At 41.4% G+C, this 16,446-nt stretch overlaps 1 long non-coding RNA gene across 1 annotated transcript in view; it reads left to right on the forward strand.

The window, feature by feature from the left end:
• The window catches only part of LOC128075442 (uncharacterized), an 89,629-nt gene that overhangs the window by 57,675 nt on the left and 15,508 nt on the right, over positions 1 to 16,446 (forward strand). The gene's annotated exons all lie outside the window — the stretch shown is intronic.

Genomic DNA, 16,446 nt, shown 5'->3' on the forward strand with positions numbered 1-16,446 from the left:
AACAACTGCTTTCTCTGTCAGATCTTGGAAATCTCCAATGTCATCCCAACTCTCTGGAGAGCTACCATGGAAAACATGGAAAGTAAAAGAACAGCATAATAAGGGGAAGTTTGCAACTGTGACATATGCTAATAGTCACTTGTGTGTTTTATTTTTTGAGCAATTTCTCATGAGGTCCTGAGTCAGGTTTATAAAGACATCCACTGAGAAGAATGGTACTCAGGTGTGTGGCTTCTATGAACCATCTGAATTAAGTGTCAGGGAGTGCTGGAAGAGCTTAGCTTGGTAGGTGATGGGTCTTAAGAAGCTTCTGTAGCCCATCTGGAAAAGAAACTAGCACAGACCAAATAACACCAAGTGCCTTGGCTGGACTGGGAGTTGCTGCTGGCTCTTCTAATAGAAATAGTAGCCTTCAGGCCGGTTATGCTCTCCACATTACTATTTTAAATCCAGAAGAACTTGACATAGATGGGAGGAGAGAAGATGAGACTTCAGTCAGCATCACTGATTGACAACTTTTTCTTTTCTTGCAACATTAAAACCTAAGGTACAGTAACTGCCTTCAGACCACAGTCCTGCCTGTGAACGTCCCAGCAGCTGCTATGTTTGCAATGGCAGCCTTGCTCCCATTATTGCTGCTCTGAGTGTTGCAACTTTTGCCTCAGCAATACTTGCCTGGGTCACGTTTCTTATTGTGGTTCACACTGTTTAAGTCCTGGCTGTAAATAAACAGGAATTGTGCTACAAGTCTTTGAGAATGGGGCACTGCCTGTGTTTTCTTGTAGTTCAGCAAGCCTCAGGCAAGACCTACCAGCAGATAGCTAGCAGCCAGTTGCTAATGAAAGAGGGACAAGAGAAGCAAAGCCAATGTAGATGCTCAAAATAAAATTGTCAAAGGAAACAGTGCTTTTAAACCACTTTGAAGTAGTAACTAGCAAGCCGACTCTCTTGGGAGGTGCCATGTCAGCTCCTCGCCTCGTTTGGGGAGGATGGGAAAGAATGTCACTTCACTTTATTCATTCCTTTAATTGCCATTGTTTTTATGTCCAGTACTTTTAAGTGAGAAAACAACACTTGCTTCCTTTCCCTGCAGCAGCCCAGCTTGGCAGTGACTTCCTTCAGGGGGCTTTTTGTTGCAGAAATAATTTTGATTTGCTGTTTTCACTGTAGGCATCAACAGGTGAAAGATGATGTTTTTGCATATCTGGAGTGAGACTTCAGTTCACTTCAAAAATCTTACTCATTTACTTAAAGAAAATGCCAAATTCAGTCTTTGCTCACTGTTAGTAATTACTAAAATTAACAAAGATATTTCCCTGCATATTACATTATAATGTTTCTGTTGCATCTAATGTACTCTTTGCTATCTTACTTGATAATCTCTGTGGTGTGTTAAAAGGGGACAAGAGACTCTTGGCTGACTCTTGTGCTCAAGCAGAAGAGCTTTTAGTGCATGCATGTTCTCCCACCTGACCCTCTCACTCTTTATGTGAATTGCAGCAGTACTGATGATTTCACTTCTAGCAAAGGCAGTAAAAATCCAACTGTTGGCCTTGCTTGGCAGCACAGGGTGGTAATAGCTTGTCAGCTTTAGCAAATTTTTCAGACTGGTGTTTCATTGTATCAGACTCTTTTCTGCCTGATTGTTGCAGCCAAGTAGCATTGTCAGCATCTCCCTATGGCTGGTCAGCGGCCATGTCAGGTGATTGCGTCCTGATACGCTTCTCTGTGACTCCAGTGACTCCTCAACTCTTTTACTCTCATCCCTCCCTTTCTTGCATCCAAACAAGAAGCTTCAAAGCACTTACAGAGTTCCTCCTGTGTATTAAGAAATGGGTCAGGTGTATTTAAGGCCCATTAGTCCAAGAGCAATGAAGCCCAGCGTGGGAGGGGGGAGTTTTCTGGGAGACCTTCAGTGCATTAAATCAGCAAAGATCTTAGTGCTATCAGCCTGCACCATGCTGAGGGAAGGGAATACTATTAGCTGTAGTGTTTTATGGGGGGTCCTCAATACTAGCACTCTGCTACCAAATTAAATGGCAGATTGTTCTTTTGCTGGTGAGAAGTGCAGAACTCCTGTGTGGGAAATTTTTGAGAAACATTCAGAGAAAAGCAAGAAGTAAAAGGGTAAATATCTGTAGTCTTGGTATTTGCAATCCTTTTATCACTAGTGCAGCACGGAGACTAGACCATGATTGTGAATATATTGCTTTTTTGTTGGTTTGTTTTGTCATGCCATGAGCATAAGCTCAGTCTGCTCAGAACTTATTCCTCTACATCTCTGTTGACTTCACTAAAGCTGTTCTTGGCTCTCGTCACTTGAAAGGACTGAGCTCAGTGGGGCCAGAAATACTTCAGTCATGTCAATGGACTTCTTTCTGAGACTGGGGACAGAACAACATGACCAGAACTCTTCCATCGTGTAATGACACTTAACCTGCTGCTTTCTGTAACTGCAGCATTGACAGGCAGAGTCATTGCTCATCTTCCTAGTACTCAGACTCATTTCTGAGTAAGGTTTGCTTCTCTTAAATAGCCCTTTTTTGTCAGAGGTAGCTACTATAATCTGGGTATCCTTGACTGATTGGAGAAATGATCTTGTTCCCATTTTGCTCTTTTCCATATCCTGCTGGCATGTATTCTTTCCTGATTTCTTTTGCTGATGTCTTCCCTACTTCTGTTCTAAACAGTCTGATTGAAAAACACTCTTATTGAACTTCTTTCTTAGTTTTTTTATTGAGCAGTTCCAAACACTTTGCAGTAGAGCACTTTGTGTATCAAAAATAGACAGTCAGGAGTATTAGCAATAAATAGCTCTGCTCATTAATGCTATGTTTTCTACCATGTGAATTCTTTCCCCTAATTATTTTTCCTTCTTTAGAGCCAATTAGTTTAATGTGGTAACAGGAATTTGCACTGGGGCCGCCAAGCCATATGTTTCTAAATCTCCATGGATTCTCAGCCTGACTTTTTGTTATGCACTGTGACAGATGCAAGACCCTGAAAGCATTATTTAAATGTGTTCTGTTTTTCTGCAGCGTTGCACCAGAATCAGTTTTAGAAAAGTGGGTTACCAGTAGCACTGTATATTTTGAGTGTCTCTCGGTCCTACAGATTGATGCATACGCTGGGGTTTGGATGCAGACAGGTTTTCTAAACTTATCTGGTCTGTTTGCAGAGAGAAGAGTGAAGCTGGCAAGCAAATCATGTAGAATTGGAACCCTAAATCTGAGCAGAGCATGAGGCTACAGCAGCTGCAGCACAGGCTGCAGGGTGCTTTGTAGCAAAGCATGAAACATCTGTGATGCCCCTTGTTCCTCTGTGCTATCAGTGAGGCATTTCTGTATTGAGAGATTTTTCCTAGCCTCTTTCTGCCCTGGACTCTACTAACCAGTATCTGCTATTGAGGATGAGGATTGCCAAAGAAATACTATTCCCATTGTAGCTTGCTAGGCCTGTGATACTGATGGACATTATATTTGGCAATACTGCACTGTCAGCATTTACCACGCCAGACATTTTTGTATGCATTCTGATCAAGATGTGTTGTGCCAGATGAAAGTGTTGGCTCTTGGGAGATGTGTGTGAATTGGGACTGGGTTTGATCATTCCAGCTGATCTGCTCAGTGAAGTAATCAGCTGTGATGTGATTTGCCATTATAACCTTTCCATCTTCATTGGAATATTCCTTGCTTGTTGAGATGAAGTGGCAACTGTTTGGGCTGCCTGGGACTCGTGTCTGAAGCTACCTGGGAAGTCTAGAAGATGGCACTGAATGTGGCACTCGTGGGATTCGTGGTAAAAACTACCCTTGAGTAACCTTGACATCCAGGAAGTGCCCTATTTAGCAGTCCTTGCAAACTGTACAGTCATGCACAAGGCTTGGGATTTGCTGGGCAGGTAATCTTTAAAGCTCAAAATACAGTTCTGGCCTCCATCATGGCTGCAGTAATCTGCAGCAGCACACCATGCCACAGGTGCACTGTGTGAAGGCACAAGTTACTTTGTGTGGCATAGGATGGCAAGTTACAGATCTGATCTAGACATCAGTAATTTGATTTCTGTTAGCTCTATCAGTGATTGTATGGTGCCCTTTCTATTTAATCACCTATTTTTCTTACAATTAATTTTAAATAATTTCTGGACTAGCACCAATGCAGCAAGCTATTTAAGTTGGTGATATACCTGAAGCATCTCTTTGGATGCTGAACTCACCCTTGTGTTACCTTGTTGGTTTATGTTTTAAGCATCTATTATATGCATATAGCAATATTATTTCCAGTTCTGGAACAATGACTCAAGCTTCAGTTGTATTTTCTATCTACATATCTGCTGTATATGTTCATCTGAAAATACAGTGCATTTTCTGAGCAGTGTTCACATTGAAGCCCTTTCAGACTTACACTGATATTCTGTATCTTTACTGATGATGCTGCATCTGGGCACAAGTTGTTTTTTATGGTTTTATCTGAGCATTTGATTTTCCACAAAAATCAGTGTGTAATCAGTGCAGTGAATGTAGCTCCTACAGCTTTGTGTTCACTACCTCTGCCTCTTCACAGCATTTCAAATAATAGCTGGAGCTAGACCAGTTCTGCTATATTTAAGGCCAGTGGAAATTCCTATTGCAGTAATTGGAACATGAAGTAAGATCAAGTAGAGAGATAACAATTAGGCTTGTCTTGAACTCTGTGTGTCCAACCCTGCCCTCAGCAATGGCAGTATCCAGTACTGTGGGCCTTGTTTTTCAGAAAGGTGAAATTCAGTACATATATAGACTAGACACAGGGTGAGGTTTATCTTAGGATCACTCCAGAGTTTACTAACGCTGGAGAGGAGAGTGTATTTGTTCAAAGATTAGTCAAAGGATGAAGGCTTGGCAAAAGGAAAGCTATGATGGCTATCAGAAAAGCAGTCACCCTTTGGTAGTGCAATAGAGAGGAAGTAGCAGCAGTACTGACTGGGTTATCTCAGAAATTGTAAGAAAAACATAACAATCTTTTCTTGCTTGCACTACACCAATGTTATTTGGCTTTCTCAGGTTGATTTAATTTTTCCTGTGATGCTCCTGGAAAGAAGGGTTTGGGAAGAATTGATTCTGTCCATCACCCAAATCTTCTGGTGTCACTGGGAGATGGAAGAAGTGCATAGGAAAGTAATGAAGGCATAGGAATAAGGTAAACCTCATTAGGTATGAGTATCCTGTAGAGCCTGTCCATTGGTCAGTGCAACACTGCAATCATCTGGCTTTATAATGTTTTCAGTCTATCTTGTCATGGTCACAACATGCTTGTAGAATGGTGAAGGATTGCACAAGAATGTGCCACTTCTTGGAATAAGGTCCTCAAAGCAAGAAGTTACACTCTGCTTTGCAATAGGATAACTTAAATAGACAGAGCTGAGCATAAGAGAATTTGATTTTCAAAAAGGCGGAAAGGAGTAGCAGGAAGGAAAGTGAAAACTAGTTCTAATGGGACCAAGTTCTTCTGTGGCAGAACCTGGATGCACCTCAACAATGGCTGTGCAAAACAACACAAGGAACAAGAATTTTTCTTTTGTGTTAGGCTGTGCATCGTATTACAGAAACAGAACCTGTTGGGTGATTCTCAGAAGAGACTGGATTGTTCACAAAATGCTTTAGTTCAACAAGACAACGTCCATCTCGAGAGCATGCTGTTGATTTCAGTGGAACCAGGGTTCATCTTGTGTTATGCCAACAGTTTTTAAAATGAATTTTAAGCAGACCAGATGTGTCATCAGACTAAATTGTCATTAAGCTCCTATGTTAACTCAGTCTGCTGAAACATCACAGCCCAGATAAAAACAATGCTGATGGAAATATAGCTGCTATAACTGCATTAAAATGTTTACTGCTTCTAACTCAACATTTTAATGTAGGGCTATGGAAATATTACAGGATTGGAAAGTTTGATTAGTTATTCCAAGGCTTGTAATGGTTTAAATTAAAATGCTTGAGTTTCACCATGGTTTTTGTGCAGACAGATTTAATCAGTGTACAGACATTCAATTCTGCAAGATGACAGAAATTAGTCAAACTGCAGCGCGAGCATCACTTGTGCAGTTAGGCTGCAGATGTTTCTTGCATGAATTACAGACTCTAGCAGAAGTTATTTTCCATGACATCTAGTTTTGCTGAAGATGTGACAAATGAATTCCTGCTCATTTGTCTGATGTTCTTGTCAAACCACCCGTGGTGATAATACTCAGCTTCCCTGGACTTTGCTGGAGAAAGAAAAGAAAGAACAACCAACAACAAAAAACTGAACCCCCAGCTTCGCAAATGCAGTATGACTGTTCAAAGAATCTTACTTCATCTTCAGAGGAGAGAGGCTGCCACATGTACTTTATGTTGCTATTTCATACTGAGAGCTCATCAGTGGGTCCCTGCTGCATTGTTCTGAAGTTGTTTTCCTTTTATAATAATGGGATCTTAATGACTTCTCTAATAGACATTCAGGATGCAAATTGACCAGTTTTTAATTTTATAATGGTTTTCCTTAGAAGGAGCACCATAATAGAATCATTAAGGGAGTTGCAAAGTTTTTTCCTCTGGTAATGTCATTCGTGCGTTGCCTTAACATCGTGAGATCACTGAGACAATGTTAGGAAATTAGACTTTGTGCCATTTTGGAGCAACAAAACAAACAAACACCACCAAATCCATGGAATTATGCATGCTTGTGAGCTTTCGAGATGATGATTTAATAATGGAGACTGATTTTATTTAATCTTCTGTTCTTTGTGGTTGAAGGTACGGAGTTGCAAGCAGGCTTTAAAATTCAATGGAATATTTTCTGTCAGGGAATATACAAGTTTGCTAGTGATCAGTAATGCAGAATTGATGTTAGTCTGTTTTGTGTTAGACTAAATACAAGAGTTACAGGTTGAAGGTAAGTACAGACAGAAGACCTGTTAGAAAAATAATACTATGGAGTTCTCAGAGTGACTAGGGCAAGCATGGTAGCATCCAGGCTTTAGAATGCTGAATATTCATATTGTGTGGACAGGTAATGATGTTTCTGTGGCATGTATAGGGCCCATGTGCTCTGTTATACATGTCAGGTAGAACAAATCTCTAATTTACGCTTTCTCAAATTAACCATTTCTGTAAGGAATTCTCACAGCCGTTAACTGATAATCATCTTCAAAATTTCAGTAGACATTTCCTATAGCCACTTCTGTGTGAAAGCTGTATACATGATTTTCTTGGAAATTCAGTGTTTGCTGCTTTACAGCTCATGTTTTCTTTTCTCTTTCTCTTATACTCATCAACTTTAGTTCCCAGTGGCTGAGAAGAGCAACTGTCATTGTTTTGTTTCTAGAAGTGTATTCAGGTGGAAAAAAAAACCTGTGCTTTTAGTTCCTGCCATGTCATTTGACTTTCCCACAGTTACAAGGACTTCCAAAGGGATGTTTTCTTCCATTTCTTCTTCTTAGACCACAGACTGAAGAGTGAGTGCAACTTCTCTCTTGGATGGCATCTTTCTATTCATTGTGGGTTTAAAGCCCACGTGGGAGTTTCTAATACTTCCTTCTGACTCCAGCAATGTTGGTCCAAGGCTTTGAGACGTGCTAAGTCTGGCAGGTGAATAACTCATGAACTGCAGCTCTCTCAGGCTGTCAACTCTTCAATTGATAGAGCTACAAATTTCTTGTTATTTTTTGGCAGGAAATCACGGGCTGTTCTTAATGCTTCATTATCTACTTTCTATACTGTTGCAGAGGTTCACCTTTGCATTTTTGCAACCGTTTAGTAGCAAACTTCCCCTGATTCCAAATACTGCTGTGTTCTGAGTTATGTGGCCAAACTCCAGATTCTTACATAGCAAGGACTTCTGAGCTGGGATGTTATCTGGTGAAGTACTATATTAATATCACTTCTTGCCACTTGGGAAGGCCCCCACAAACTTTCTTGGTAACTGCTTTGGTTATTCACTTTCTTTCTTTCTGGGCTTTTCTGCCTTGAAGTTTTGTGTTCCTAAGGTCCTAATGTCTGCCTCTTCTTTCCATCTTAGTGGGATGTCTGTGTCATCAAAGCACTTTCCCTGAAAGAAAACCAAAGCCAGGTAACAGATAAAATTATATATGCTTTACTGAGCTCTTATTTCCAAGTCAGATAAAAACAGTGTTAGCAGTCAAGACTTTATAATCCATTCCAACATCTTGTTATCCTTGCTTATTCAGCCTTGTTTATATACTGTGTCCCCCTCCAAGGCCTGCGGGGGTCTCATTTTTGTCCTTTGAAATTTAGCAGAAAAGCGAGCAGGTCTGTGAAGGCTATCAGCAGCACTCTATCCCTTTCTAAAAATGGAGTTACATGGGTTTTTTGAGGTCTGCTACTGCTTTGTGTTCAGAGTGGGAGTTAGAAAATTTAAGAAATCAAGTAGATGTCAAATCCATTTCTTTCGTATGCAATCCAAAATCAACCAAGTGATGACTTCGGAAAAGCAGTTTGCATAGAATAAGTGAAGGAAGCAACAAAGCTCAAAAGCAGAGGGTACAAAAGGGGAAAGGGGAAAACGGCAGGAATTAGGTGTCTGTACTGGCTGTCAGATCCAACACCTACTCTGTAAGGTAGGGAAAAAGGAAGGAGAGGTTTGAAATTCTTCCCATAAGAAACTAAGGAGAGGAAGCTGAGGAGGAGGATTTGACTGGCTGGCAGTAAGGACAGACTGTGGCTGAGGCTGAGAACTAGAAGAGAATTTGGCTAGTGGTGAGGAGCTGCAGAGAATTAGGATGAAGAGTGGAGAACGGAGAATTAAATGATGAATTGAGGAAAAAAAAATGAGGTTTATGCAGACAGAAACAAAATACAGAGCAGAAAGAGTTGGGACTAAACAGCCAGAGAAGCAGAAAAATCTGCTGTTACTGATGTGTGCTTTCCTCCACGGTGCAGAGGTGCATCTGAATTTACCAGGTCTCTCTTTGCCTATTCTGCTGGAACTCTCCTACAGAATCAGTAGAATCCATATAAGTGTATCTTTATCTCTGTGTAGTTTTACTTGCATGTATAATTTCTTAGAATGCTTGTTCAAATTTCTTGATGTAAGAGTTTGGAAAGGTGGGGAAACCTATGTTCTTGATGGCTGGGACAAGAATTTTCTGCTTTGGATAAGAATGAGATGTCTTCCCAAGTACAGCAAAAAGACCTTTTCCTGTATGCTTTAGATCAGCCAAAGCTTAGGCAATACTTGCATTTAATCTTTGAAGCGGGTTTTTCTTTTAAAAACAGGACAAAATGAAAACATTCACAATGTGTACATTTACATGGCCCCATTGTGTTCTTTCATCCTGGCTTATCAATGAACAAATACAGAGTGTTTGAAGTTAAGGCTGGTGTACTCCCCTGTGCCCTCTCCTTCCTCTAATTAAGATGTGACATTGTGAAGATCACTGCTGTGGCCAGACTGCAGTGACACTGGCAGTGCACGGGGTCTGTAGTATGCTTGTGCTTATTGCCTGGCCTTTCAACAAAGGTCTGAACCTGAAAATAATCATTCCAGGGTGTCCTGCATTTCCAATAAGCTAAACCAACTGTTTTGTCAGTCTGAGTTAATGCCTGCAGCACGAGGTACCAAACTATTTAACTAACTGCTTGCAATTGTAATAGACAAGTTGGAACTGCTGACAAGTTTCAGTGAATTTCAAACTACTGTCATCAGGTATAAAAGCACTTATTTCTTTCCCATATGAAGTAGGCCATCTGTGCATTGCTCAACATAATACTGTTTTCCCAGTCTTTAAAATACTTGGATGGTGTCACAGATGAGTCATAAAAGTGAGTCAGTCCAAGCACTCTGATTATATGCGGTGTATTAGCACTCCTGGTTTTCTTAATATTTCTGCAGCTTGAAAATGGAGAGATGCATGAATTTCAGCTGAGCTGTCAGTCAAGCAAATGCTCTCACACTGGAGTAATGATAAACTTGTTCATGGAACTGAAATATTTCAGAAAGAAAATAAGCAACTAATAGAAGTTTGAGTTCACTTCTTGCACAGCACTAGAGAAATTGGGTGTAAAATTTGTTCAGTATATGACTTGCAAATTGTGGAAAAGGTTGTGCTTATGCTGCAGGCTGCTCTGTACCCTGTTAGACAGCTCTGCCGAAGAGCATGGACATTTGAGCAAGGTATGGGAAGAGGTGGATCTTACCTTAAGGGAACATCAGACCATTCCTAAACAGGTAGCGAGGTGAGCAGCCAGCACTCAGCAAGGCAGCTTTTGGCTTCAAAGGAACCAAAGGGGCAGCAAAAACCACTGGGAATCAGAATTGTTTGAGTTGGAAGGGGCTTTTTAAAGGTCATATGATCCAACCCCACCACAATGAACAGAGACATCTATAGCTAGATTGGATTGCTCAGAATCCTGTCCGACCTAATCCCAAGTGTCAACCTGGGATACAACCAAAGCTTCATGATCCAGTTCCATTCTCCCCCAGTTTGGAAATTGTGAGGCCTGGGCCCCAAAACATCTCTCTATGGACCTATCCCACGGTTGGCTTTCAGCATATTCCTGTGGTTTGTGGTAGGACTCAAAACTCTCAGAGCCCCTTGGGTGCTTTGCAGCTTATGTAGGGCTCCATGCTGCCTTGGAGCGAGGTCCCCTGGATCTAACTGAGAAAACTGTACTGCAGGGTGGAGGTACCCCATGGAACACACAGCCAGCAGTGTGGGAGGTGGCAGTGCCAGGTCAGAAGTGCTGTATATTTCTGTCTAAAAGTGAACAGTGCTGACTCAGGGCGGTCTTGTGAAATCTGGCAGGTGTATGTAAAGAGCTGTGAATAAGCATAGTGACACTAATGGGTTTTGTCATTTTGCTCTTGTCCTGGAGAAATAATGTGGAATGCAAGGGCAAAGCTAATTTTCCTGGAGGTAACAGGTCACTCACCTGACTGCAGGAGCAACTCGCTTTGAGCTTTATGTGGCAGAGTGTTTTCTTTAGCATTCAAATCTTATTGCAGGTATTCTTCTGTGCAGTAAGATTAGTTCCTCTTTTTCAGTTATTTTGGTGGTGTTGCTCATTTGTTCTTTTTATTGTTTTCTCCTCCAATTTCTTTGTCTTTTTGTTTGACTTCAAAAGAAAACTGAGTTCCAAAAGCAGTCCCTAGATAAGGGGACAAACTGAAGCTTGTTTTCTGGTAGAACAAGGCTGGACAGAATGATGAAACACCACTTACTACCAATGAAACACCACTAATTTACCAAGTGTGGTTTTGGGAAATCTTGATTTTTGTATCTCAGTTTTTCATCTGTAGCATTGGTTTGATGCTCCCTTCTCTATCTTTGTCCTGTATATAATCCTGAGCCTCTATATTTGGAAATGACAACCTAAACTGGGAGCTCCACGAGACACTTAAAATTATGTTCATATGTCGTCTTCATGCTAAGACATTCAACAGCAGATAATGTGTGTAACTAATGAGCTCAGCTAACAGCAATGAAGAACATATGGTATGTTGACTCTTGCTTGTAGAACAGGGGTGTTTCACTGGGGAAGGGAAAGAGTAGAAATGAGGCTTTATTGCCTCTTGACTGAAAAGTCAGAATCTAGGCTAATCTGATCTGATCCACGGTAGGAAGTTTAATCTTTGAGGTGCAATGTGCCTCTTTTTATAGCTGAAACATGATTTAGACTTTCCTAGAAAGTACCTGCATAGCAAATTACTTCTCACAAGTTTCTGTAACATCAGGCAAACAGTCTGGTAGCCGACTTAATTATGAGTCGATTCTATTTTATGTTCCTTGATTAGTATCTCAAGAACGCTGTGTCAAGGATGTTATTGCAGTGCTCTGTATATTTATAACTTAAAGCTGGGTAAAATGATGAGATTGGATTTTATCTAAGCTGAGTTCTGTTGGCTAGGTAGGTATCATCCCTGGGGGAAAGCAGAGCCACGAGGAGCTCTACATGCTACAATTACACAGAGACTTTCCTCCTTTTGCCTGGCCTGAGGACTATTCAGTTCTAATATCTTACTGTGTAATCTCAAACTAAAAATAACAGTTCTGAATACCAGGGCTTCTACTGCGAAATCTGAGTGAAGGGCTGTCATCTTACATTAAGAGCACAGTTACTGAAAGTGATTACTTCATGTAGTATATTTGCCAGTCTGTCTCCTGTGTAATCATGAGGAATGCATTGACTTAAGAATAGCTGTGCATAAATAAGTTGTGAAAAAGTTTGGGAGACAGCTGGAAGTCCCTGCCATGACTGATAGGGGGGAGAAGTATGCCAGAGCCATCAGAAAGATGATATTTTGCATTATGTAATTCAGAAACTATGGGCAAGAATCTCAAGAATTCTTCAAAATAAGCAGAAAGTTGACACAAGTAGTAACACCAGTGCTTAAGCCTGAAGAGCAGATAAATACCACTATGTGTCACTGACTGAAGGTTATCGTGTTTTCTTGTAGAAAGGAGATGAGGAAATAGGTATTTGGGCTTGCTGTGGTCATTAAATACTTTGCTTCAGAGTATTCTGTGTTTGTCTATTAAGGCAACTCTTCTGAAGACACAGTCTACCAAATATGTACTGCTGGTTCCCTTACAGAGTAAAGCACTTCAGTTTTGTCCAGTCCTGAAGTGTGTTATGTTTGTTATTGGCTTCCTCTGTTCTGGTTAGATAAAACACAACCATATAATCTTTTCAGCGAATTTAAGCAATTTGGAATTGCATCAGAAAAGGAGCAACAGCTGCTTAGCTTGTCTTCGCTTGTAAACCTACATCAGAGCCAAGGTCACATACCTCCTCCCATTGAGCCTGGTGACAGATGTGTTGCTGCTTCTACAGGAATTTGTCCTTAAAATGTTTCTATTTCTTCCTCTCTGCCATGTCTAATTTTCTATTTTCATAAGTCATCCTACTGTCCAGGGTTTCCTTGCTGTTTCTCTCCTGTCTCCAGTTGGCATTTTGATTTCTTAAAGGATTTTCAAAAGGTTTGCTTGTATTATTTTAGCAAAGATTTGGTTTTGCCGAAGACTGGTTTAGTTCTTTAATAAAACATTGCTTTCCATTTTACTGTCAGATTTCTATCACAGATGGTGAAGGGAAATATTCAGAACTCCATTGTTCGTAATTTTTCTTAAAAAATTGTGATTTGCAATGAAAACTCGAAACATCTCACAGGAAGCTTTGTGTTTGCCTATGTTTTATGGACTTTTTTCTCCAAGTCCATGGGAGGGTGTTCAGGACCAGTGCATCTCTCTTTCGTGTTCTTCCCTCTGCATCTAGTTTGGTCACTGTGACAAGCAGGCCAGAGGAGAGGGCTGGACAAAGGCCAGAGGAATACTAAGTCGAACCCTCTATGGCTGAGCATAGTGTGTTCTCACCTAGAACAAATGAGAAATTGGTTTGTAAGCATAGTTACCTGGTTGTCAGAGACTGCCCCTTGCAAAAAGGGCCAAGGCACATCATCAGGTCAGTGTCGTGCGACTGAAGTGCCTGCTGTTCAGGCAGTACCTGCTCTGTGCAGCGTCTGGCTGCAGTTCTGAGTTCTGGTTGCCTGGCACCTTTTGTGAACACTAAATTAAATTTTCAAGTGCACCATTGCCAAGAAGTTACGAGGCTGGAAGAGATCTGTGAGGCACAAGAGGAAGCTGTGCGGAAAGAGCACTAAGTGAGAGGTTTTTCTGGACAAGATCTGTGCTCTGAGCTGTACGTAACTGCACTGAACTGGAACGTGTTAAATGATTGATAGGAGATGCAGGCTGTCTCCAAGCAGCACAGACCCTGGAGAGTGGTAAATAATGAATACAATTCTGCTGTTAGTGGTATGACTCACTGCTTGCTGTCTGTTGTTAGGGGCCAGAGGAGGACTGGGCATTGTCTCTAACCTGGATTGCAAGAAAAAACAGCTGGGTTTCAAGCTCTCACTGCTGCCTGCTTATTCTGTATCTGCTTGGATATGGAGGGTAGCAACAGCAGCTACTGGTAGAGGTGCAGCCTACGCAGGCAGGACACAGTCGTGTTGGGCAGTAGAGAACCTGGGCACAGAGGTTGTCTTCCTTGGCTCTGCTAGAAATTGGGGGAACAAATTCCAAGGATTTCTCCCTGTACAGAAGTCTAGGAAAGAGCTAGGGAAAGCCCTTCCAAGCAGCTGGGTGTTTGGATCAGTGGTGTGCAGATCAGTAGTGTCACTGGCAAAAATCTGATGCGATGCTTTATGCCTTTGTTCTACATATTTGATCAGGCCCAAAACAACTAAAAAGGGAAATCCTCCTTTTTTCTCCTCCTGCATAACGTTTAGAAAACCAGGAGCCACTTCTGCCTGATGTTTCCAATGGTAATGCTACTGCCAAATCTGTGCCAGTTCCACAGAATGGTCTTAGGGGCAGCTTAAGGAACAGACGTGCAGCATCTCATTACTCATGCACCATTCTCTCTTCTTTCTTTGCCTGTTTCTGGCTGGCTTTGCTCCCAAATGGGCATGGTGAGCAAATGTAGGTCCATAGCTGTGTTTTCTATTTCAGATGGGTAAGTCATGTTAGCCATGTGAAATGAGAGAAGTTAGTCCAGTATTTGTAAGGTCATAGGATTGAGAGACTAAACTGAAAACAATCAAAGCAATTCAACAGAAGCCCAAAGACTGCATGACTTCATTTATTCTATAGGTGCCTTTGCATTTTTAGCTCTTTGAGATTTCTGTGCAAATGAATAACTCTTGGATTTTATTCTGCAGTAAAACAGGAAGGAGCACCAAAATTCAGAAGTTAGCCTGTTCTTTTGCTGCACAATAGAAAAGCAGTATTTAGAATTATGTGGCTATTTGGCAGGTAGTGTACTGCACTGGCTAATGAGGTTAGCTTAGTTACATTAATGACTTCTGAGTCATTGACATAAATTGATTAACATTCATATCACACAGATCTTCTGTTTGTAGTAATACCGTAAACACTGTAGGAGGGAACAGTGGGGCAGAAGCAGGAGAGAAGAGGCAGGGGGAATAGAGGAGGAAGAAGGATAAGGAGTGAATAAACTCAAGGAAGAAAAAATATTCAGGGGAAAAAGATGCCAGACAGCACACCTGTGATTAGAGGGATTGTGCTTGAACACCTCCTAGGACTGCATTTAATGGAGTTGTGACAAGAGAGACTGAGGTCACGGCAGATTTGGTGGTTGTTCTAGTGCAGAAACCTTCCCAGGTGAAAGAATCCTAAAAATCCAAAGCCAGCAACTGGAAGCAACAGCCTTTGCTGCTGTGTTTTAATTGCTGGGCTAGTATAAATCTTCCTTTTGGTGACTGGACTACTCCCATGTTAAAGCCCCTCATCATCTTCTGTGGCCTGTTTTGCTTGTTTTATTGTTTGAGAATCTGGCAGCTGAGGAGTGAAAAATGGGTTTGATATTTTGTCAGCTGAAACGCTCTCAAGCTAATTAAACCTACTGCGCCTGCCCACTGAAGCCTTGCTGCCCTACCATCTTCTCCCTCCCAGTGCCAACCATAGAGTCAAGTTTCTTTTTTTCTTTCTGCTGGCTGTTCTGTGCCTGCCCAGGCAGCTGGTACTAATCAGCTAATTGCGTGAGATCTGGGGCATGTTTATATCTGTCCAGTGAGGATCAGACTCATGGACGTGTTTCCTAGTCTTGACCTCTGCAGCCTATGAGGATGGGGTTGTGGTTGTTTTGTTTGAAAGTGCTATTTTTCTGCTGCCCTATTTTGTTTTTTAATCCAGCAGCTAATGACTGCTTGCTGGTAAGAATACCAACACTTAGCAGCAACATCCTGCCTCTGTTTTAACTTTTCAGACATCTCTGTACTTACAGCCATTCCTTATTATTACAATTATTTTTCTCCAACACATCCACTTAACTAAAGGCATAGATGAGTTATCTCCCTGTTTAATCCTTCTTTCTTCTGTAACAAGTTTTCCTTTCTTCCTACTTAAGAAATTGAAAACAAAATGTATTAAGGTCTCTGGAAAAGTGGATAATTTCCTAGATCAGCCTCCAGTATTTATTACGTAGATCATTTCAGAGACTACACTGTCCATTCTTTATCCAGAGCAGTCTGTCGTGTGTTAGTTATCTGCCTCTTCCCAAGTGAATGTAATGACTGCAATTGCTATCAAACTTGCTTTCCTGTTTTCTACTCTGCTGCACCTGTCGAGAAGCCACACCTGTAATCTTGGTTGTGTTTTCTTTTTGTAAGAAAAAGCCCGTGTTCTCCAGAGCTGGCAAGCTGAGTAAATGAGCTGGCTGAGAATGCAAAGGAGACACCAGTAGGCTGTGTGACTTGCTTGACCTCATGGTTGATGAAAGGTCCCACGTGTGAGGCCTGAGACAAAGCAGGGAAAATGACTCAGCTGTTAGACTGCTGTCAGACAGGACTCAGCTCCTGTCTCTTTGGCACATACAAGACCAGGCAGCCCCTTGAAAGGATCAGCTCAGCCTCACAACTAGTCTAACAGTGCAGTGTGGCTGTAAAT

This window comes from Tympanuchus pallidicinctus, unplaced genomic scaffold (assembly GCF_026119805.1).
Source record: "Tympanuchus pallidicinctus isolate F22 unplaced genomic scaffold, pur_lepc_1.0 scaffold12, whole genome shotgun sequence".
Lineage (NCBI taxonomy): Eukaryota > Metazoa > Chordata > Aves > Galliformes > Phasianidae > Tympanuchus > Tympanuchus pallidicinctus.